The 24,436-nt window shown below is 39.9% G+C and overlaps 1 pseudogene across 1 annotated transcript in view; it reads right to left on the bottom strand.

Annotated features, from left to right (window-relative positions):
- Positions 1-24,436, bottom strand: part of LOC150089330 (adipokinetic hormone/corazonin-related peptide receptor variant I pseudogene) — a 163,975-nt pseudogene that overhangs the window by 32,338 nt on the left and 107,201 nt on the right. The window contains exon 2 of the transcript XR_016548099.1: positions 10,295-10,499. The product of XR_016548099.1 is annotated as an adipokinetic hormone/corazonin-related peptide receptor variant I pseudogene (transcript). The remainder of the gene's footprint in view (positions 1-10,294; positions 10,500-24,436) is intronic.

The raw sequence follows: 24,436 nt of genomic DNA, 5'->3' as shown, positions 1-24,436 counted from the left end.
ACTACATTGAAACCCCTCATACTGCGGATCTTCAACCTGTCTCTCAGGCTGGGGAAGTATCCTAAGCACTTTAAGCAGGTCAATATAGTTCCTATTTTCAAAAAAGGTGATAAAAATGACGTATGCGATTACAGACCCATAACCTTGCAAAACAGCCTGGCTAAACTCTTCGACACAGCAGTGCACAAACATCTCTTCGAATTCTTCAAGCCTTTTATCGATCAGAATCAACATGGTTTCTGCAGTGGCAAGTCAGTAGTCACAAATTTACTTCCTTTCTGGCAATACACCTCTGAAGCTCTTGATAACCACCTACAAGTTGATGCAGTCTACACAGACATATCTAAGGCATTTGATAAAGTCCCGCACGAACAACTTCTGGAAAAACTTAAGCTATATGGCATCCGTGACCCTTTGCTCTCATGGCTACGCAGCTATATTACGCATCGTTCCTTGAGCGTTATCATCGATCAAGTGAACTCAGACTGTTTTATACCACTAAGCGGAGTACCACAAGGCTCTCCCTTAGGTCCTCTTCTCTTCATTGTTTTCGTAAATGATCTTCCTTCTTTCATCTACACCTCCAATGTTCAAGTTGCTCTCTATGCAGATGATCTTAAGATCTACTCAGCAGTGAAGGAGACTACCGATTCTCAACAACTTCAATGTGCTCTCAATAAATTCTCTCTGTGGCTATCTCTGAATGGCTTGTCTGCTAACCCCTCGAAGTGCAAAGTTATCTCTTTCTCATCTTGCAGATCTCCACAACTAATGAATACGGAGTATAGTATTAACTCTGTGATCATCGAAAGGTGTGACCAAGTTAACGACTTAGGGATTCTCTTTTCCAGCAGTGCTAAATTCGATGCCCATGTCCTTAAAATCACCAGCAAAGCATTCAAAACACTGGGATTCATCAAACGGAACACATACAAGTTCAAAAACTACAGATATGCGGTTATCCTTTACAAAACTATTGTTCTGCCAATCCTTGAATTCAGTTCACCCATCTGGAATCCTCACACAAAGACTTTAACTAACAAAATTGAAGCAGTCCAAAAAAACTTTGTCCGTTACCTCACGTACCGCAATCCTCTATTCTATCACTCAGTGTATTATGAATCGCTGTGTGATTACTTTCATCTGAGGCCTCTGTGCACTAGAAGAGTTACTGCTGACATCGCCCTTCTAGCCAAAGTAATCACTGGAATTTACGAAGCATCTGATATCCTGAGTAAAATAAACTTCAATGCTCCTTGTAGACAAGTCAGGAACCTTACACCGTTTCGCCTTGACTCTGCCAACACGGACTTTATGAAGTTCAGTCCACTGAACAGAATCAGCAAATCAGCAAACGACTCTCGCATTGACTTCTTTGACAACTCCCAATCACTGATGAACTCCATCCACAAGTTTGCCTCTTCACTTAAACTGCAAAGTGACTAGCTCACATCTAATTATTGTAGTTTATTATTATTTGTTATATTACTTTTCTGTTCTCTAACGGATTAATTATTACTTGTTTTACCGGTAACTTAACTTAATACAATCCTCTTTTGTACATATGCTTTTATTGTTTGAATCTATATCAATGTTTATCGTCCTGTAGGATTTCACATTATTGTTATTATGTTTATTGATCTGATCTCAGATACACTGTTAATGGTTACCTGTTGTGTATCTTGTTATTAATAAAATAAAATAAAATAAAATAAAAAATAAAAATAGAGAAGGGTGCGACATCCCAGATAGCGATGGAGTAAAGGACACCGTGCTAAAGAAGATAAAACCAGAATTATATAATCTCCAAATCATTCGCGACAAAGGGATAATATTGGAAGTAGCCACTAAGTCAGATCAAGTCTTGCGGCACAGCTGAAGATCTAACTCTTACCTCTGAAACCCCTAAACTCAGGGGAATAAGCTTAATTGTGTTTGATGTAGATGGCTCAATCCAGAAAGTTGACCTACTGGAGGAAGTATATAACAGAAATCTCTTTGAATCCATGAGCAAAGAAGAAGCCATTAAGGAGATGAAAATTCAATTTTCCACCAATGCACGGACTCGTGGTCGACTTAATTGGGTTATAGAAGTGTCCCCCAGGATAGAATTTTTCTGGGCTGGTCATCCCACAGATTTTGTACCAGTCCTGAAATGCTACAAATGTCTAGGCTATGGGCACACCTCTGCTACGTGTCTTAAAAAACAACCAATATTTGGGCATTGTGCTGAGGCAGGGCATCTCTACAAGGACTGTCCCAACAAAGCCTCGCCTCCTAAATGCTCAAACCCCCCCCCCCCTTCCGTATAGCTCAGATCAATGGCCAAAAATCCATCTCAGTGGCAACACAGCTTCATCTTCTAATGGACGAGTTGAATCTAGATATTCTTCTCCTTCAGGAACCATACTGCGTCCGTGGAAGGGTCTCTGGTTACCCCCTGGCTTTCAGGAAAATCCAGACGACAAACCAATTGTGCCTCGCTGCTATCATCGTCCGCAATCCAGACTTAGTAGTAACACAGATAGAATCACTCTGCGGTCTTAACAGCATATTTCCAATTTGGTACAGATATCCTCCTGCACATAGCTCGACTGGAACAAGCTCTTGAACTCCTGGAAAACACTGATGTCATTATAGCAGCAGATTCGAATGCCCGGTCGACACAATGGTTCAACACCTCTACCGATGCAAGGGGAGACATGTTAGATAAATTCATTGCATTACACAGACGACTCCTTCATTGGCAGGTGCATGACACGGCCACTACTAGCGACCATCGCCTCATCACTTACAGTGTCACCGATTATGCTTATCCAGGATATTGTAAGATTCTCTACTAGAACTGGGACCAGTTTGACGATGTTCTTCATGACCCAGCTAGCAACTTCTACCAATCAATGAACAGTGCGCAGAGTCTGCTCCTCAAAGCTTCAGAGGGTTCCAGGAACCCAAGATCTGTACCATGGTGGTCACAGGAACTCACTAACCTGCTCCCATCATAGAACAGTATAGTGACCGATTGAAAGAAGTCCGCCGTGAATATACTAACAAAATTTCCCTTGTCGAGACTGAGGGGAACCGGAATCCGTGGGGTTTAGTCCACAAACTCGTGAGGAATAAGCTGGGATCCACGGATGTCATACACTCTGATGGCTCATCTAAGACTACACCAACTCTGACACTGACATCCACAGGAAGATAGCAGTACAAAATTCCAGCATCCAGCCAGACATTATAGAGGAAGTCGATACAGCAATTAAAAAAATCAAAAAAGGTAAAGCTCCTGGTCTGGATTTTATTGAAGGCGAGACTGTGCAACGTCTCTGGGCCACATCTCCAATGATATTTCTTCAGCTCTTCAACACCTATCTGAATGAGGGTAACTTTCCATCACGTTGGAAGCATGCTAACCTGAGGATCCCACAGGTACCTCCAAGGCATATCGCCCGATTGCGCTGCTTCCCATTCTCAGCAAGGTTTTTGAGAGACTGCTGCTTTCCCGCTTCCAACCCCGATATGAAGCCAGTGGTTTGGCATCCTCACTTCAATTTGGATTGAAGTGAGGATGCCAAACCACTTCAATTTGGATTTAAAACCCTTAAAGTTGCATGCAACTTATGTACTAGCAATCCTCATTGACTTCAAAGGAGCTTTTGACACAGTGTGGTGGCCGGGCGTTCTTCAGAGGGCCAGAGTCTCTAACTGTACCTGGAATTTCTACCACTGTCTCAAAAGCTACTTCTCTAACCGCAAGGTCAGCATCAAAACAAAATATCACTGCATAACCCGAGGCTGTTCCCAGGGCTCCATCCTGGGGCCAGCTGTCTGGAATATGATACTCGACGACATGGTTATCATCATCGAGGGCCCCACCCAGGCTACAGTTGTTCTCTCTGCTCTGTCCGTATGGGCCACGGAAAATAAACTCTCAGTCTCCACTGAGAAGAGCAAAATCCTCCTATTGAAAGGCAAACTGGATTTCTCCAGACCTCCTACCATACGTTTTAATACCTAGGAGTAATTTTGGACGACAGGAGAACTTTCATCCCCCATATCCAAACTATCAAAGAAAAGATAAAAAATTACATCGCTGTTAGCACGCTTTACCTGCAAGGACTGGGGTCTTAAAGGACCAACTCACCAGTATTTATACCAATTGTCACATATGGTACCACCGATCACTTTACTGCATACTCAACGTAAAATTCAACTACAAATGACCGGAGCATGTAGAACGCCATCAACTGCCGCCTTCCCTTGGACCTCCACGTCGCTTTTATCGGACTCTCTCATGCCATTAAGAACAATAAGGAAGCTGAATTCCTCACTGTTCAAACCCATACGTGTGTGGCTAGAATTGATAAACCTATGGCAAGCCCCCTGAGGTAACCTACATCAACAAACATCATCCACTTGGTTCTTCCCTAACGTCTATGCTTCTTTCCTATTAACTGTCCACGGGTCCTTCAAGAGACGCCCTCTGTACCTGAAGACTGGGATCACGTGATGCACTCATGCAACGTATACTTAGATGTAAGAATCGAACTAATCCTAGATGCCCTCCGTGCACTGACCAGTTATGCCAACGAGGTCTTTCATCGTCGCTGGCATCACCTGCAACTCCTGAATAACCTCCTCCAGACATGAAACTGCAAATTGCGGCCAGCTCCGTGATCCTCCATTGCGACGATCCTGGACTCTTTAATTTGAATTTTACCTATTCTCTGCTCTTTCCTTGGCCCTCCCCACTCTCGCTCCTGCAGGAGTGTGGACGACCCGCCAGATGTCTTTTATTCCCTGATCCGGCTCCTCGTGCCAGTGGACGGATGCTGGGAGGCTCCTTCCTGGCGATCGCGCCTCCCAGTAAAGAAGAGGCCAGACAAACAACACACTACCCTTGCTATGTTAACAGAGTATTTAACGCGGATTTGTGGGAAACCACCGGAACCGCATAACAATAACACTATGTCCACTATTGTCCTAGAGGACGGGAACACAACATACTGGATACAAAACAAGAGTACCTGGCTTTCTCCTGCTACGCCCAAGAGCTCTTCGGAAGAAGACTTGTGCTCACTGCAATGGAGCACAACTGAACCTACTGAATAAAGGACAAGAACTGACTTGACTAAACTGGACGGGACCTGGTCCCATGAGTGATGGCCCAAACGGGAATACCAGTGCCACTGAAGACCAACTGCAGCTTGCTGCTCGCCATCTTGGCTCTCAAACCATGCTCCTTTGCATGGTCCCATTTTTTCATCTCTCCCCCAGCAGGGGGAGGGGACGGTATCTTCCGTCCCCTCACCTCCATGCCACTCCTCTCTTCGCCTGGTGGGGCATGGGCCTGTCCCACTGATTATCTGGGGTCACCTTCTCTATCTTCTCCCCTCAGTCTACCTAATACGCAAGTGTATACCCACATAACTTAAAATTTAATTGCGTTCACACTAAAATCATTTGGCCTTTCTACACAATTTTCTTATATATATATACAGGGTGATTCACTACCAGTGCGACAAACTTGCAGGAGGTGTAGGGGGCACAAAGACGAATCGGAATCACATAGCATTGCAGGGTCCGAAATGCTTTCGTCATGCGGTAGAGGACGTTGAACGGGAGGTCGCGTGAACAGCGATCCTCCTGGAAGTCAGCATTTGCGAACCGGTTCCCGAGGCAGTAGGATGGACCAGTATTCAAACGTTGAACTGGCCGACATGCACCTCGCATATGGAGCTGCGGACTGTAACGGGCGCGCCGCTCTGCGCTTGTACCAGGAACGTTTCCCGCACAGGCATGATCCTCGTCATACGATTTTCGCACGTGTGCACAGAAGGTTACGTGAGACTGGTTGTTTCACGAGAGGTACCATGAATCGAGAGCGAACGACGAGGACGCCAGACAATGAGGAGAATGTCTTACGTCTTGCAGAAGGCAATCGGAGTATGAATACTTGAGCGATAGGCCAACGATTGGCTATTTCCCAATCCACTGTATGGAGGAGACTGTCAACGAACCAAATGAGTTCATACCATCTGCAACGCGTCCAATCATTGGAGCCTGCGGATTATCCACTCCGGAGGACTTTTGCTACTTGGTTTCTTCAACAGAAACGGTTCGCAAATGCTGACTTCCAGAGGGATCGCTGTTCACGCGACCTCCCGTTCAAAGTCCTATACCGCATGACGAAGGCATTTCGGACCCTGCAATGCTATGTGATTCCGATTCGTCTTTGTGCTCCTACACCTCCTGCAAGTTTGTCGCACTGGTAGTGAATCACCCTATATATATATATATATAGTATTTTTTTTTTTTTTTTAGGTCCTAGCCACTAAAATTTCAGGAAATTAGGTGGCAGGACCTGCCAGAGTAAATATTTCAATATTAGTGTACCTGGTCTGGCTCCACGAGGCATAGTGTGGACAACGTTGGGGTCTAGCAGCTAAATGGCCAGAAGAACAACAATATCCACACTACACTCTTAAATCTCTGGCCTTTACAGTGAATTGTTACGCCCACAATGAAAGCAACGCGGAGATGGGGCAAACCCCTGGTGCCGTTAGACACGAGTACACTATACTATATGTTAAATGATATTTAAGTATTACCAGCTTACCGAAGCAACAGAACAAAGGATTTTAATTATGGGAATTACCCTCCCCCCCCGTAGTTACAAACACACGCATGCGAAAAACCGTACAATCTTCTCACGAATGAACAAATTTTATATATATATATTTTGGAATAAACCAATCTTTTGCCACTTTATTAATAGCTAAAAACCTAATTACACGAAGTTTGTTACAAATGACGTTTCAGGATGTTGTCATCATGGATAATTAATAAAATTATATTTGTATTATTCGAGTGATAAAAGAGTGGTTTATTACAAAATTAATCTACGGGTAGTCACCGTAGCGTCATTTCCTAGCTATATTACATTGAACGATTAAAACGGATAGCATTTGCTGTACCGATGTTGAATACGAAATTTTCTCCGGGTAACTTTAATTTTTGCTCTGTCCGATATGATTACTGCACCACAGGTACCCAACCGTTTTGTTCGTACCACCAGAGTAATAAACCATGTCTGCGTTTTTAAGTATCTGGAATTAATTTCTTTTTCTTATGAGTTCGCGTACCCAAGATTTAGAACCTATGGGTTACGCTAGACTGTTATTCATCTAATAAAATTCATTCCGTTAATTATGATGTCGATATTTAGCGGCCGTAATAAGAGTCCATCATACTGTACTTTTTTCTAAAGTCATTCAATTCCTCGCAAGATGAAGGCCACAGCAATTAAGGAACTGGAAGTTCAGCCAACAGCTTTCCTTAGGTGTCATAGCGACTATTTTTGTCGGCCCTACCTTAAATGTTATTGTACGATGCAAATTACTTTTAATAGAATAACAGTATCGCGTAATAATAACTTACTAACACTAAAGCGAAGCCGGAAACCAACTACATTAATTAAGAAAACCCATTAGCAACTAAAACAAAACTTTAAACCACCGCAGCATATCTTAAATGATACTTCGAGCTTTTGAGAACACTCAATATGCACATATTGGAAAGAATGTTTTGCGGGACAGCAGAGTACTACAACAGATGGTTAAAATGAAATGAAAGCCAGTTGGTATTCAGGGAACCATGCAGATATACATTGGTCCACCATATTGTCAAGAAACCAAATGAATTTTACGTCAGTTTGCTAATGGTTGTTGCATAAGTGAAATCTGTAGAAGAAACTGCTAATAATGTTTACTATAAGTTCATTTCTATTAAAATTAGAAACCTGCTTCAGCAAAAAAAAAACTTTTCTCTTTCACTAATAATGTCATCCTTCATTTATTTTCCAGCGATAAGCTTAAGAGAAAAAAAAAATAATTCATATAGCTTCCACTTTCTTAATTACACAAACAGCAATATTAAAAAAAATATAAGCAGAAAAAAAGGTTTAGCACTCAAATAAAAGCATTGCAGGAATCCAGTTATTAATTTTATTTTCTGTCTAGGTTGGCTGTTTTTTTTTTAATATAATCATGGAATTCTAGATTCTAAGGGCTCACCACTGCAGCACCTCGTAAATGATACCACGAATGGACAACTTAAAAAAAAAAACCATTACATTACTGTAATTTGAAATATTAATTATACGCGTAGTTAATTAATGCATAACTAACTTAGTGCAGAGGTTTCCAAACTTTTATACTTTGAGCCTCTTAATATGTTTAATAAATTTAACCGGAACTAGTGTAAATAAACAGATTTTTACATAAAATCTAGCTATGAATATACGCTTCTGTACATTCATTTAATCTCAAAGATATGAAATAAATATAAACGCTTCGTACGTGGATTAATTTGCCCACACTTTGGGATCTTCTAACTTAGTGGTAATTAATGTACAGTAACTGACACTTACAATTGTATACGAGTTTCGTGTAATCTGTTAGTACGTTAATGTCAATTGTCTTAGAGAATACAGCTTTAGATTACTGAAATGTATTCATTTAGTTTGCTTTTAAAAGATTCTGACTGCCTCTTTAATTATTTAGAATTTGTAACGGTCCCTGCATAGTAAGCTGGTATAGAGAGGTTAATTTTCAATAAAGTGTGATGCCAATAAACTAAAATTTTTATAAATAATACAGATTTGAATTTGCTTGTTCAAGTGGTATGACGTGCTTTTTAATTTTAATCTGATCTACGTAATAATTGCCTTATGTCCCTTTGTCCGGAATCCTCTTAATTTTTTTTTTTTTAGTTCTCCTAATTAACAATATACACTGAGTGAGCAGTTAGTCGACCTACGTAGCATAGATAAGGTGCCAGTGGTTCAGTAGGCAGTAAAAGGAAGGATTTATCGGACTTTGATAAAGGACGGATTGTGGGAGCCGCCTTAGTTAAAGTGTACGAGGACTGGCGTCAAAATGGCCAAACAACGACCCAACGGTAAAACTGCAAAGGTCAGCGCCGGGTCCAACGACTCGTACAGGCGCAGCACGGGCTATACCAGCAGACGACCCCTACGGCATCCTCTCCTAACCAAGGTTCATCGGCGTAACAGACTCGGCTGGTGCAAAGAGTATGATGTGGGGCATGTTTCAGTGGCAGGAACTTACACTGGTGTCTTCCAAGATGACAATGCGCCTAACCATCGGGCACTTGATGTGCAGGAATGGTTTGAGGAACACAGTTCTGACTTCCAGCATATCGATTATCTTCCGAACACCCCGATATCAATCCCATAGAGCACTATGGAAAGGCATATCAGGCGTCGGGATACACCAATCACTTCCATTACACACAGCTTGGTTGGCCATGCCTCCCGACATCTTGTTGAATCAATGCCACGTCGAATAGCTGCTGTACTGAAGGAAAAAGTAGGACCTACGAAGTAATAGGTACGTGGTTATAATTCAGTGTAAAGTAAAGTGCAGCCATTATCAACCCACTGCAGGATGGAAGCCTCCTCAACAATTCATTTTGAGGGGAAAAATCATAAGAATGATGCTCCATAGTAGATGAAAAGTGAAAAAAAATTCCCAAGAATAAATGAGATTAACGATTCTTTTTTTCCTGTGATAAATAATTCCCTTTCATTCATTAGAGTGCAGTGGCAATACCGGAAATTCGCTGAAAAGGTGGAGATGAAGATAATTTCGGCTGTGAAAAATAAAAGACTCTACGCAGAACCCTCGACCAGAATCTGCTGAAATATAAGTGACAAGTTAACATGTTTATAAAGTTATCTCCTTGACATAATTGAAACGCTAAAAATAAAAAGAAAGGGAACGTGTTAGAACAACGTCAAGTAGAGTTTGTAATTTGTTTCAAGCACGAGAGGGGGAACTTCAGGAAAAAATATTTTTAGGGTAAATGCACCTTATCTCCCCTGCAGCACGATTCAGAGCATGTTATACTATTTGAGATATCTCTTGAAATTTGCTCTATCCGAACTTTTTGAAGCTATTATAGGACACCACCAGTCATTTCTTACTGCTTTGACCAGCGTAGCACCTTTTCATCAATTTCGCATTCAGGCCAATAAAAAATTGAATGATTGTACCGTGTGTTATTCTTTCCACAATTGTGGATGCTTACCTGTTTCTTCACCATGAAACTTTCGATAATTATGTGTGCGTGGTTTCGTATTCTGATTGAAAAAGTTGCATTATTGACCATTAAAGTAGATATTTCGTAAACACATCACATAATATCCTATTTCATTTCCTAACAATCTTTTGAAATAATTTTAGTTTTCCTATAGAGACTTAATTCTTACCTTCAGAATCTCTAGATCGTCGAGAAATTTCCCAAAGGATTCGAGAGTAGCAGTAGATGATGATGAGGAGGGGAACGCCATAGAGAGCCAAAAGGCAGAAGAGGTTGTAGGCCATTTCGTGATATTCGGTTGGAAAGAAATTGAAGGTCACGCACTGCTGGAACTGAGGAAAGTTCGGATGACTCTCCACGTGGAAAATTACGCTCTGAAAGGAACAATTCATGAGGTTAATGAATGCCACGACAATGGAGAACGTATCTAAGGAAAACATACTGCAAAATAAAATTCAAGCTATTCTACAATGATTAAATGAAGTTGTTCTTCCAATTGAACGGTAGAGTATGAAAATATCACTAGATATACGGAATTTCTAACAGATCTAAAATTCATGAAACTGAACTCGTGACAAATTTTTGCCTGCCTCCAAAAAATGCGATTTAAGCTTCCACCTAATGGGCATTTTTCATGAACGACTGTTACTTTCCGTTGTTCGTTTGGTTGTTAGGAGCATTAGCAACTGAGGCTATTATTATGGACGCCAGTAGTGGCTGGTGATAGTTCGCGTTGAACAAATCAGCAGTAAACCCATTTAATCTGTGTTAAATCATCGAAACGCTGGTGGTGATATGGCTTTATGAAAAAAACCTTCCCCATACCCATTTCAATAATCTGATTTGTATAAATATAGTGAAGCTTGATAATGAACGAAGTTGCGTTAGATTTACGAAGCTTCTGCACAGGGTGTGAATATGCACATAATTGTATCCTCTGGTAGTAGTTTTGCATACGCTTGTCTTCGAGTCATTCTTATTTTCGTTTATTTCGGCGTATATGTTATTATACAGAATGATTGGAAACCCATTCTTGAAGCAGAGTGGCTTAAAAATTTTCCACTTCTGCTAGTTGTGAAAATTAGTTAATGTTTTCAGTATGGCGTCTAGGGGGCACGGGGGGATTCTGACGCATGCAATACTCTGTAAAGACCAAATAGTGCATGTTGTTCATCTGTCCAATTAGCCAGAAACTCGTAGAATACCGCCGGTTCCCAGGGTATCCAAAGCTTTCTGGGGAGAGAGAGCCCTCAAAATGACCAATTATTGAAATAGAGCGCGGGGGTTAGATTTAGAGTTGCAGGGTTGATCTTCAACCAGAGACTGGCACAGACGTGACCCAGCAGTGATAAATCCCACACACTTGTAATACAAGTGTCTGCAATAACTAAGGAGCCCAGTTCATGGAAAGAAAATATCCTGGGCTGAACACAAGGGTATCCCCACGTGTACAGTACAGAGACAAGTGTTAACATTAATGCATTCCAACTTCACATGACTAGATAAGACTACAGCAATGTAAGGCCGTGAATGTCTGACATTCACGAGTATAGAGAGCCGGCGCTGACCTTGAATCTCTCACTTTACAAATCCAGTGTCGGTGTGTAGAAGTTGGGGTACTGCATCATTAGTTTGGAGGTATTCTGGGCCGGTCCGGAGTCTTAAGTAGTACACCTTTCCAACATCAAGCGTGGCGATTTCAGACATCCCGCTCCAGATCAGCACGCACAGACGTGTTATATCCAACACTTGTTGTTAAATCTTCAACTGGAACTTAGCAATGACCAGAAAGAAAACGTATTTTCAAACACCTTCAAGGACTTTACCAGAAGATTCCTCCCATCCACTGACAATGCTTTTCCAAAGTCCCCTTCCTGGTTTTCACCTGGTCTGCAAGTTACATTCCTGATCACAGGACATGGGCCCTTTTAACAGAAATTGAAAGAATTCCGTTCTGCCACTGTGGCGAAGAGGAGTCACGGGGGGGGGATCTCATGTATGCTCAATTTTTTTACTGAAATCCAGGGGAACCCTCGTAACCATGAAAAATACCTGCTTCAGGATGAAACAACATACAAAGCCCTAACGAGTTACGCGCAAACTGTCTTTACCATCAGACGGGCAAAACTTGCTGAACTTAGAGCTGCTCAGAACAACGACCCTCAAGTGCAAACACAAACTGGGGTCGGATAGCATTTTCCCAACTGATAAAAGAGTAAGACAATATTGTACTGAAGATTAAAATACTAAACTAGCATCATCATGGTTGGGACTCACACAGTGGCGTCTGCCCCTATGAATTTTCATCCCTCTCCCCAACCCCTATTTCACCTTACTCGGGTGGACTGCTTTCTCTATCTGTCCACGTTAGCTTTTCCCCACATTCAGACCTTCCCTCTTCATGGGGATAGTGTTAGTAACACTATTGACGTCAGCAGTCAAGGTAAGTCGTTATATCCTGTCGTAATAATTGCTTTTTTTCTATTGGTATGACACAACAGATATTTTTAAAACAGCCAAGTATACAATTTTATGAAAACCATCCACTGAGTCGAGTTGTTTACATCCAGACAATGGGCGCTTTATGCGTATATGCTAAAAACTAAATATGAAATTTCTAAACGTGTCTGATCAAGGGTGCATAAAGTAGACGCGTTTTAAGTGCCCATGGTTCAAGCCCACTTCACTGCTGAGCACAGTGCTGTTTTTTTGAAGATAATAAAGCACTCAAACCTACGTTTGCATAATTATGTTTATTAAATATATATGTAATAAACAACAAGTTACCACTTGTGACGGTATGTTGCTAAGACAGCTCTCTCTCTCTCTCTCTCTCTCTCTGATGTAGTAAGAAAACATGCGGAATGTTTTTGAATCATTATGCACATATTTATACCAACGTAGGTTTCAACGCTTTCTTGTGATCGTTCCGAATTAAAAAACAGAAAATGTATTAATTAATTAAATTTTTAAATCCGAATTGTCACCAGGCTTATTATATTTTCCTTATTACTGGACAGGTTTCGCACATCTACACTGACAAAGACTTTCTTTAACTTCAATTGTTAGGGGTTCTTTTTCTTGCTTGTTTATCTTAATAGTGATGTAACTTCGCGTGAATGGAATAAAATTGAACACGAAAAAACACTTCTGGGTAGATAAATAAATACGAGAAACGAAATAAAGTATGTGAGTTTAAAAGCTTTGTGAACTGTAAGATATAAATTCTTAAAAGTAAAATATTTTATACAAAAGTGAGATTAATTAAAAGTAAAGCTTCTGATATAGCAATATGGGGCAGCAAAACATTACTAGTCACGAATATTACTAAGATAATGGGTCACTCGCAAGGAATTAAATTTAGACAAGGTCACACGAGAGAGGAGTAAACGAAGGAGTGCGCTTCAACTCAGAACACACGGGACACAGGTAGCAGCTAGTGAGTACGTGTGAATAATTATGGCTCCGAGTTTGTCGGGACATTCCTTTGATCGGTGACATCTGGAGACGGGTAGTAAAGACTTGACAAATGCTCCGATGAGATTTAAGACTGGCTGTCGGTGATAGGAAGTAAAGGTGTTAAGTGAAACAGAAAGACGGCGGCAAACTTCAAAGCATCAGACGGCCTGGGAAACCCACACTAGCGAATAGTCGGGATGTAAATTTAAATATTGATGTACGAGTGGTTAAATTTCGGAGCGATGGTGGGCCAACACAAAAGGGCGGTACACAAATTAGGAAAACAAAAAGAGAGCGCATGCAGCCAGGAAAGACATGACAGTGTTAGTAGGAAAAATAATAAGTTGTGTAGGGGTGGGAAAGATCTGACAAAGTTAAGAAAAGTTAGTGGAGTTTCATAATAGAAGAGAACAGTCGAGTGGCCCGTTTGCAGATGAATGAAGTGTATGGAGAAATAAACTTGTCCGTGTAAGGAGAAAAATAACCCTAGTCCATCATCTGAAGGCAGTGATAAAGGCAAGGCGCTGAGAAGGTAAAGTTGTAATCCCGAGTCCGCCAGAATAACTGAACCGAAGGTTAAGTAGCAGTATCGAAGACAAGCCCATTAGAAACTAGAAGTCCTGGGATGAATGCCCTTGGCAAACGATGATGCCATTATCAGAGAAGGAGCTGAAACGGAGAAATCCGATTCGTAAAATTAAGTGACTAGTTATAAGGTATTCTCACTTACCTATAAAGGACTGTAGGAAATCTAATAGCAGATTAGTAGAAATTTAGAAAGATGTTAAGGGAAGGTGGTACAAAAGTATAAATAAATATAGAGATAAGTCAGATGACAGTTTTGGATTTTGAGTAATGTATAATTTGACAGAGGTAGAAAGGGAAAAGAGAGAAATTGGATATTTGTTATTGTCTATGATATATTTTGGAAGGGAAGGATAAAGAAAAAGAACTTCTGAATGTACGATTCATCATGATTAGGGAAAGTTTGTGATATCATATTCCCCAAGACAAAAAGGGGCATTAATTAAATCAGAAATTAAGAGTGAAATTCCTAAATCAATTTACATAAGAGAAAGAGTGTGAACTAAACCTCTAAAGTAATTATTGTTCATGTGTGAAGAAAGAAAGAAGAAATTAAAATAAGTTTGTGTACGGATATTGATTTTGTTGTGTATGAAGAAATAATCCTTCAAGTGTAAAACCAATGTACTAAGTTGTATATATATCTGATGCTACATAGGCAAATTTGGATAATACTAGTATGTACCTGCGTTTTGATCAATTTATCATGTTGTATATATATATATATGGAAATAAACTATGTTATGTTATAAATTAACGTGTGCTTTTGTCATTCTTGAATCTGGAATTCTCCTGTGAAGTCTAAGTCAGATGTGTAAGTGGGGGTATAGAAAAAGAGGTCTATATGAATAATAGGGAACAAAACAAAGAATATTAAATAAATTTAAGTCCAATTCCCCCTCCCCCCACAGAACGTAGCTAACTGTTCTGAGAAAAATAAACACTTCAATTATGTTTTTGTATGGGCTGTTGGTTAAATGTATCTTTGAAATAATGATTAAACCCAGGTTACTGACACACCCTTACAGTTCTAGCTTTGCTCTATTATTCATCATAATCTTACAATATTCTACGGAAAGAGAAAGATCTTTTACACTTTGATTATAATGTTAAAGGAATTTAAATGATGTTTCGGAAAGACCCGATAACCGGAGGAAGGGGGCTTTAAACATAACGGGAACAAATAAAGAGCGAGATGAAAAGGGAAAATTGCTGAGAGGCTTCTAGAAAAAATTATTTCGCTTTCTATTCAAACGCACTGACAAAACGGCACTTATTGAATGTAGTGTATGTGGCTGATGGACCAAGAATAACCTTGGCAGTGTGGGAGGGGTAGGGACACCCACTTGCTCTTCTTAGAATCGGTTAACTTAATCGCAGAATTCTCTCAGTTATCGACAAAGCAAATCTTCTTCAAACCAGAGTTCGTTAAGGTAAGTGGCGAAATCACTATAGTGTCACGTAGGTCTAGAAGAAAAAGTTGCACTTCTTTCGCAATAAAGAGAGTGCACATAGAAATTTATTAAAGGTACAACTTGTGATGGAAAATGAACAAGATTCTGGTAACTCTTCCACACTGCCAAACGAAATGTTGGTAAAATTAAGATTTGGTTTTGTATTCTGTTTTTGACGTCAGCCCTTCAGTTAAAATATACGCTTTTTTCATAAAAGTAGGAGATGAAATGAGTGCGATCACAACTGAGCTGATCTTTTAGAAATTCTTCAGCTGAAGCAATAATGATGTAGCCTTCGTTATGAGGACACCGGGAAATCTTTGCAATTTAGGACTGCTATAGTTGAGGAGCGAATTGGACCGACCACAGTTGGGCAACTGAGATCGGAAAAACGTTAAGAAGAATAAGAGACCGGGGCTGTAGAGTTGTTCAAAACTTAATACTTATCATGGTGCAATGAACAGAAGCAACAGCGGAATGAAGCTACAATTATTCTTTCGTGAGGAGTGTATGCAATCTTAGCTCGACCCCGACTAATTCAGCCGCGCTGTGATGAAAGCCCGTATTAGTCCCAAGCGAATCTGGCGGTAGAGATTTTCAGTGCATTAACTATTGCGTTTTCTTCAGAGAGTATATTTATTATAAAATACTGATTGAGTTTATTTCTTATAAGGTTACGGATAAGCAAAGCCTTTGTGTATATATATTTATACTAATAATAACTAAATAACCACTTTGTCTCCTAGTGGCACTACTCCTGCCCCCCTGGAGCTGGGCTGAATCAACTAAATTTTCTGTTTATACACCGGGACGACAAAACGGTCAGAGGAGTTCACAAGAAACAGCACCGTATTCAGTAGTCACGGGACTAGTCTTTGAACCATGGCATTTACGCGTTCCATGGTCATGGAAACCTGAAACTATTACAAACCAAGAGTGCCAAATTGACTCCTCCGTAACTTTCATATTCTAAGCAGCACATTATCCATAAATCAGAGACAATTGCAGGATCACTTAAATTGATGAAGAAATAGTTCAAAAAGTTACTTAGAGTAACAAAATATGCAAATTTTTCTATGTTGGTAACCCCACTTAACTTCCTAAATACATCTAAGGAAGTGATTAGGGAATGGAATTTTCTGGCTGCTATTTATTTAGAGATAGTACAGGAAATGAAAGAGCAGTTAGCTGTTCATTCCATACTTATTATGACAAAGAAAGATGGGACTTGCACGTGTGAGGGGTTCATCTCCCAGATACAATGCCCACAGCCTAAGTTTCAAGCGAAGACTATAGGAATCTAACGTGTTTACTGTGCGCTGCGATCCGCGGAAATTCGGTGTTTTAAGGGCCAGCTGTTTCGATACCATGCCCCGAGAGAGGGGTTATTGTCTGGATAGCTCTGGTATCCCACTCCTGAGCGCAATAATTGCTTGTCGGGTTGTGGGCGGGAAGCCCGGGCGCTGAGCAAAACAACTATGAATCCTGATACTTCTTCTTCTTGAAACCCAACAAGTTCCCTACCCCACCTCCCAACACTGGTTGTAGAAGAGCTGAGTTCAAATTCCGTAGATGAAGCATATGGGTCTTTTGTGGCTGAGTTAGTCGGTCTCAGAATACACGGAGCAACATGGCCTTAGTTGCAACTACAACCACGCAAAATGTGTACATAATGATTAAATGGATATTGGTGGATAATGTTATGCTATTGTTTCACTTTGTGGAACAATAGCATAACGTTATCGACTTAACATGAAAATCTCAAAGAATAGGGATTAAAAAAAACGCAAAGAGATCACTGATAACATCTAAAGTAAATAGTGTAACTGCAGAGGCAAAAGGTGAGATGAGGATGGATTTAGAGACTGATCCGTTATTTGAATTCAGTAATATTTAACTGAAAGTAAATCGTTTAACTCCGCTATTATATTTTGGAATGGCTACTAATAATATCTCTTGCAATTACAACAAATATAATCTAGTTTTTCATTTTTGAAAACCTTAAACCTGCAAAGAGGAATATCATGTTTTTTGTCATATAAAATGTTGGATCGAGCTGCAACCAACCCTAGTTAAAGAAGAAAGGCATTGAAGTTGTCGATGATATCATTACCATCCATACTTTTAATATGGTAATTTTAGTGTTGTTTACAATTTCGGCGATATATGAAAATGGTTAAATTGTTATACAGAACTTTCTTTTATAAACATTACCAACATTTATGGGATTTTATCAATATGAATGTCGCATCATTGCCAGTTTGCCATGCTCATACAGACCGTACGCGCTCTTCGCCTGTTCGAATAAAGACGCGTATCCCATCAAAATCTGTCATAAAGCTCTTCTGCCCCTGAGAATTTACTACTTGTTATACCTGTTTACAACCCTACTTAAGGAAACATCCCTCGTACACTTGCTTAAGTAGATTTGTAGCTGAAACATGCATTGGTTTACTTTAATTTTCACTGCGAAAAATGTCAAATATAAGTTGATTTTCTCAACTCGCACGATAATTTCCTGGAAGAACAGTATAATGTCCGTACACCTTAGCTTCAAGAAATATGGATTATAACTAATATTTATATAAAATGACGTCCACACTGTTTTTCGTAGTTCTTCGCAAATTTAAATGGCAACGTCACTTTGATTTGAACCAAGATACACCACTTCACTGGTAGGATACAAAATCACACGGATTGCGAAAAAAAAATCCAAAGATTTACAGCGGAAATGCTATTGAAGGTTTTTGTTACTCTAATGAAAATTGCACTTAGAACGATAATAGACATTATACTGCCAGATAACTCTCTTTCTTCTTATGATAAATAATTTTCGTTAGTGAGGAAACGAACACAATTGGGCTTGTACAGTCCGACTGAGTACCTTCAATTAATTAATACAAGAAAAGATTGGAATCCACTAATCAGGTACTTCAGCCTCTAAGCCATTTTTCTATTCTGTGGTATCGAAACAAACGTTAAAATTCAATGAAAAGGATGTCACGTTTCTATTGAATTAAATTCAATTGAAACGTGACATCCACATGTTTACTAGTATTTTATTTATTTCAATAAACTGAAATAGGAAAATTTTTTTGTAATTGTAGATGTTGTCCGTACTTAACATTCCTGAATCGTTGTGTACTGAATTTCCCAGTAATTGAGATGGGAGGTTCAGGGCTATTTCATCATGTGTTCTTGAAGACAATCTCGGTTAATCTTACTGATTTCGACAGAACGACACCCAGTATCATCGAGTAATGACTTGGATGGGTGGTCTCTAAATACAGTATATGTAAACTCCCATCAATGATCGATGCTTGCCATATCTTAAGTTTCACTGAATCTCCAGGATGATGATGCTTGAAGTGAGGGATGGCAGGCATCTATAAATCACTAAAAGGATACGCATTGGAACAATGACTGATTCTGGAGTGTAGTGCCTTTCGATGTCAGTGAGAATAAGGAATGATAATATACAGGCACTACGTTATAATGATCTATTGGTTTCTGAATGTGGGATGCATTTTCCACTCACAGAATGGAGAAAACTCATAGTTAATATAGTGTAACAAAACAGTCCTTATCGTATCGTACGAGAGGGACTTCTTTTCTTATTATTAAGACAGCTGTTTGGATTTACGTATTTTTCCATGTAACTCTGGTTGCACTGCGATAATTTTCTGCTGTAGTCGTAGAGATCATCACCTTCAAGATAATGAGAATGGTACGTTTTGATAGGTAATAGTCATGTACAATGTTTATCATTAAGAGAACCAATTTATTTGCGTTCAGAAACTTATACACCGATGAGCCAAAACATTATGACAACCTACCTAATATGATGTTGGTTCTCAACGTGCAGCCAAAACAGCTCGTACCCGGTGAGGCATGGACGCTACAAGATTTCTAAATGTGTCTTGTGGTATCTGGTACCAACACGTAACCAGCAGATCCTTTAACTCCTGTAAGGTCCGTGGTTGAGACGTCGCAGATCGGAGTAGCTGTTCCAACACAAACCACAGATGCTCGATGGGATTGATGTGCGGGGAATTTGGAGGCCAGTGCAATACCTGGAAATCTTCCTCATGTTCCGCGAACCAGTTTTAAACAATCCGGGCGGTGTGGCCTGGCGCATTATCCTGCTGAAAGACAGCACCGCCAGAGGGAAAGACCGTTGCCATGAAAGGGTGTACCTTGTCAGCAATGATGTTTAGTAGGTGATAGACGTCAGAGTGCCCGGCCCAAAGACGACTGAACCCAGAGTATCCTAGCATGACGCGACCAGCTTGTTTTCGTCCCACAGTGCATCCAGGTGCCATGACTTTCCTAGGTAAACGACGCAAAGTACCAACAGGAAACGTGATTTATCGGACTAGACGACCTTCTTCCAATCAATTAAGGTCCAGTTTCAATGCTCGCGTGCCCATTATAGGCGCTGTCACCGGTGAACCCGTGGTTAGCATGGGCACTCGGAGCGACCTGCGGCTATGCAGCCTCATTTTCAGCAAGGTTCGATGTACTGTGTGTGTCGTGGCACATTGCTCCCGTCATCATCATTTCAATTACCGGGTAGTTGCGCCACAGTCTCCCTGTTGCCACGTGCCATCCGGGAGAGTCTTCGAGCACGCGCCGTAGTTCACCTATAGTTGCTTCGATTTGCATAACGAATCGCTGGTCATAATGTTTTGGCTTATCGGTGTATGTGAGTGCTTATTGCCGCCATGCCATTTAAAAATTAGTTATACACTTTGTTTTTTCATATTCGTAATTCAAACTCAATGTTGTAAATGTATATACTCTGGCGTTCAAAGAAAGTGCATCTCTTAAAATTGTAACTGTCGTCCGAATAACGTATGTATATGGCAATATAAGCAAGCTCTGCTAGAGTTGCAGTCATTCCTTGCATGTGTCAGGATGGCGAGTTACGTACAGTTGACACCACGACGAAAGAGTGCTATTGTTGCTTTACGTGAGGAAGGATGTTCTTCCCGTCATATTTCTTATAGAGTGTCATGTAATCAGTCGACAGTGAGCAGATTTCTTTCCAAATTCGAGAATACCGGTTCTGCTGATAAGAAAAAAAGAAACCGGACGAAACGAGTCTCTACGCCAAAACAGAAGCGCTTATGCCTTAAAACCCGTAAAGCTTCTTCGTCTGAGCTGAAAAGAGAATGGGAAGAACATACAGGAGTAGTAGTAGCAAGTGCAGTAACAGTCAGAAGCCGCCCCTTCAATTCTGTATTAGAGGTTTGCCAGAAAGAAATCAAAGACCTTTCGTGTTTGGAACCACGAACTATCGATTGATCTTGTCAATGCCTTCGACGGTGTGCTGCTATCATCGGGACCAGAGGCGGTTCAACTAAATATTAGTTTGCACCTGGCGAACTTTTCATTTTGTTTTCCATTTAAAATGATAAAAGGTTGCGAAGTTCATTTTGAGAGCATCTGTCAAATATTAATAAATATCTTTTGTTTATATTTCTATTTGTGACGCTAGTCATTAATGTAACATACCATCGCGAAAAAGGGTTAGAAATGTGAAATTCCTAGGTGATGCACTTTCTTTGAACACCAATCTATATATTCTCCTACATTAAATAAATAAATGTCGAAAAAATTTTCAACTTTCTAGAATCTTATAACTGGGGAGACACGAGGATGCATTTAACCAACTCGCAATCAATCTGTCAAGAATTGCGGACTTAAGTTCTTGTTAAATTGAATAAACTTTCTCTGTGTCACAAGATTATCTAAACGTTAAGCTGTCAATATAGGAAGGGCCATTTGTCTAGAACCCTATATATGCATTGATTATATAATTAATATATTGTTAAAAGAATGAATACCCTTTTAGCGAAAATCCTGTACTAAACTGATAATAGAAAAAGGTCCGAATGAAGGAGAAATTTTTGTTCTCGTTCTAATATTCACACTTCACTGTTGTCTGCGTGTCGAGCCATGGATGTGAAACTCTATTATGACGCTCCAATATTTGGAGAAGTGGTTATCGACTTTCATTTGGCAGTGTGCCACCTGCCGTCATCGTCTACGCGAAGACATACGATAAAAGTAGACGAGTTCAGAGTTCGGGTGCAATTTTTCACATTTCATTTATAGGTTTCCAGAGCATCAAATGCCACACACGAGATGCTCCAAGAATAGGCGCTTTTTCCTCATCGGTGGTTATATTGATTGGCAGTGAAATTCGAATAGTAGCTTTTATCTTGCGGTCAAGGTAAAAGTTTGAACTTCTTATTTGCTCAAAAATCATTCAAAGAAGAAAACGTACTTGTCATCTTTTAAAGAGTTTTGGACACAGCGCATAATAAAAGCTGGCCCCAAATTAGTCCTTCAAGCCTCATTATTTAAAATTTTGTTTGTTGGGCGATTTTATTTTCCTCTTCTTCTGTATAAGTCCCTCGATGCCGATAGCATTTTGTTAATGCTATCCGAAACACGTAAAAAGTTCTACATGTTTCCTCAAGATGAAGCGATCACGGTAAAATCAAAAAATGTCGCATATTACATTTTTATGAAAGAGTGCACTACCGAGGCAACTCGTTCTGAACGAGAAGCCCTTCTTTAGCATTGTTATACTTTTGATTTTTAACTTCCCGAAATATAGGACATCTCACGTTTTTTGATGGTGCTGATCCAAGTTTATTTCCTAATACCCACAGATTTAGAGAGGAATGTGTCTGAGGCAGACTACCTTGCTAGCAGCTTTGAAGAAATTTACAAAACAGATGACGGGATGGAAGGTAACGAAAATTTTCCTTTCAACTACATTGATACCGTAACAGTATTTGAAATAAACCAAGCAGAATTATTGAGCACAATCCATAGTATGATAAAGGACCTCACACGAGGCCCGGACGGTATCCCTACTGTCTTATGGAAAAAAATGTGGAACTATACTTATAAAGCCATTACTTCACTTAATAAAATTGGTATTTGAGAGTGGAATCTATCCATCTCAATTGAAAAAGGCCTTTGTTACCCCTCTTTACAAAAAAGGAGACCCATCCTCACCCAACAATTACAGACCAGTTTGTCAATTGAATACACTCGCAAAGATAATTGAATCCATTGTAATGAAGCAGCTATTTAACTTTATGAAACTTAATTTGTCAGATTACTCTCACGGATTTATCAAGGGTTGTTCCACCTGCACAGATATGATTTCGTTTGTTTCGAAGATATCCCAGGCGCTTGACGAAGGAAAACAAGTCGACTCCATCTTCCTTGATTTAAGCAAAGCCTTCGACAAGGTAGTCCATCAGAGACTAATCAACAAACTGCATCACTATGGTCTCAGAGGACAAGCACTAAACTGGATTGAAAAATACTTGGAAGGTAGAAAAATATCCGTGACATTTAAAGGTAAAAACCTCATATCCTTTCAGTCCTGAAATTGGTGTCCCACAGGGTTCATCCTTAGGCCCGCTATTATTTCTTATCTACATCAATGACCTGCCAAGCATCCTTGGAGACGACGACATAAAAATCTATAAAGCAATTCGCAGTACCAATGACTGCATCATCCTAAACGAATCTCTTCAACCAGTTATTCAGTGGCTGAAGGAGAACAAAATGGCAGTCAATGAAAACAAGTGTGAGCTGATGGGTTTGCTAATGCACACAAGAAAAACAAACTTAATTTTGCTTATTGTATCAACAACAAGGCAATCAAAAAAGTTAGTAATCTTTATTAAAGAATCATTTTCCTTTGATGTCCATGTCTCTAACATTGCGAAGGCAGCTAGCAAAAAACTAGGTTTCCTGAAAAGAATTAACCGAGACTTCAATCAGTTGGCACTCTTCATCTTTCTTTACAAAATCTATGTTAGGCCAGCCCTAGAATTTGCCTCACAGGTCTGGTCCCCACACGTTGCTTACCAAAAATTAGAAATTGAAAATATTCCAAAAAGAGCAATCCAATACGTTTGCTTTAAAAGTGGCCTTGAATACAATGAGAAATCCTACCAAGAGTGGTGTGTATTCTTTGGACTCGAAACGCTGGAAAAAAGAAGACTTACTCCTTCTTAACCAGCTGTTAAATGGTACCCTGAATTGCCCTCATCTCGTCTCACAAATAAATTTCAACGCTCCGACAAGAGCGTTAAGAAGCCATCCACTGCGAGAACAAATTATGGATACTACAACAGGACTGCAAGATCAATTAATAAAACAAATATTGAGATATTTGACACCCCCAGTACCTGACTTAAAATGGACTCTTCTTGCAAGTTCTAAGACTGTGTAATGTGTGTGAAGAAATACCATTGCTCTGCCTTACTCCAAGCTTCTGCTTTGTAGCTGCACCCTCAGGCACGTTTGTTTGCTGTTTTGTAGCTGTTAACAATAATAATAATGCAAAGGAATGCAGATTGAGATTTTAGCAAGGATTACAATAACTGCTTAAAATATACTGTTTTCTTTTTGTAATGGTCAGGAACCTTTCGGATCAACGTCCAGCAGCAATAATTTTCCAGAATATTGGCCTTCCACTTTTCTTAGTAACGATTCTTCACGGTATCTTAATGAAAATGTCCACCATTCTAATGTGGCCGAAGTTACGTGAGGGAAATGACCACTGTAGTAAGATCTGAAAACCTCCCAATCAGCAATACAACTAATGAATAGATAGATAAAATCCAAACTATGGGTGAAAAAAAAAAATAAACTAGCTAAAATACAGGATTTAAATCCAACGTATTTCTATTGAAAAAAGATTTGTCATTCAGTGTGTAAATAGTAGTTAATTTATTCTTACCACTACTTGGACCTTAAACCAAGAAGCTCTTGTG

This window comes from Mastigoproctus giganteus, chromosome 2, assembly GCF_048544385.1.
Source record: "Mastigoproctus giganteus isolate SK-2022 chromosome 2, ASM4854438v1, whole genome shotgun sequence".
NCBI lineage: Eukaryota > Metazoa > Arthropoda > Arachnida > Uropygi > Thelyphonidae > Mastigoproctus > Mastigoproctus giganteus.
The sequence above is the reverse complement of the archived record's forward strand: the minus strand, read 5'-3'. Positions and strand labels throughout refer to the sequence as shown.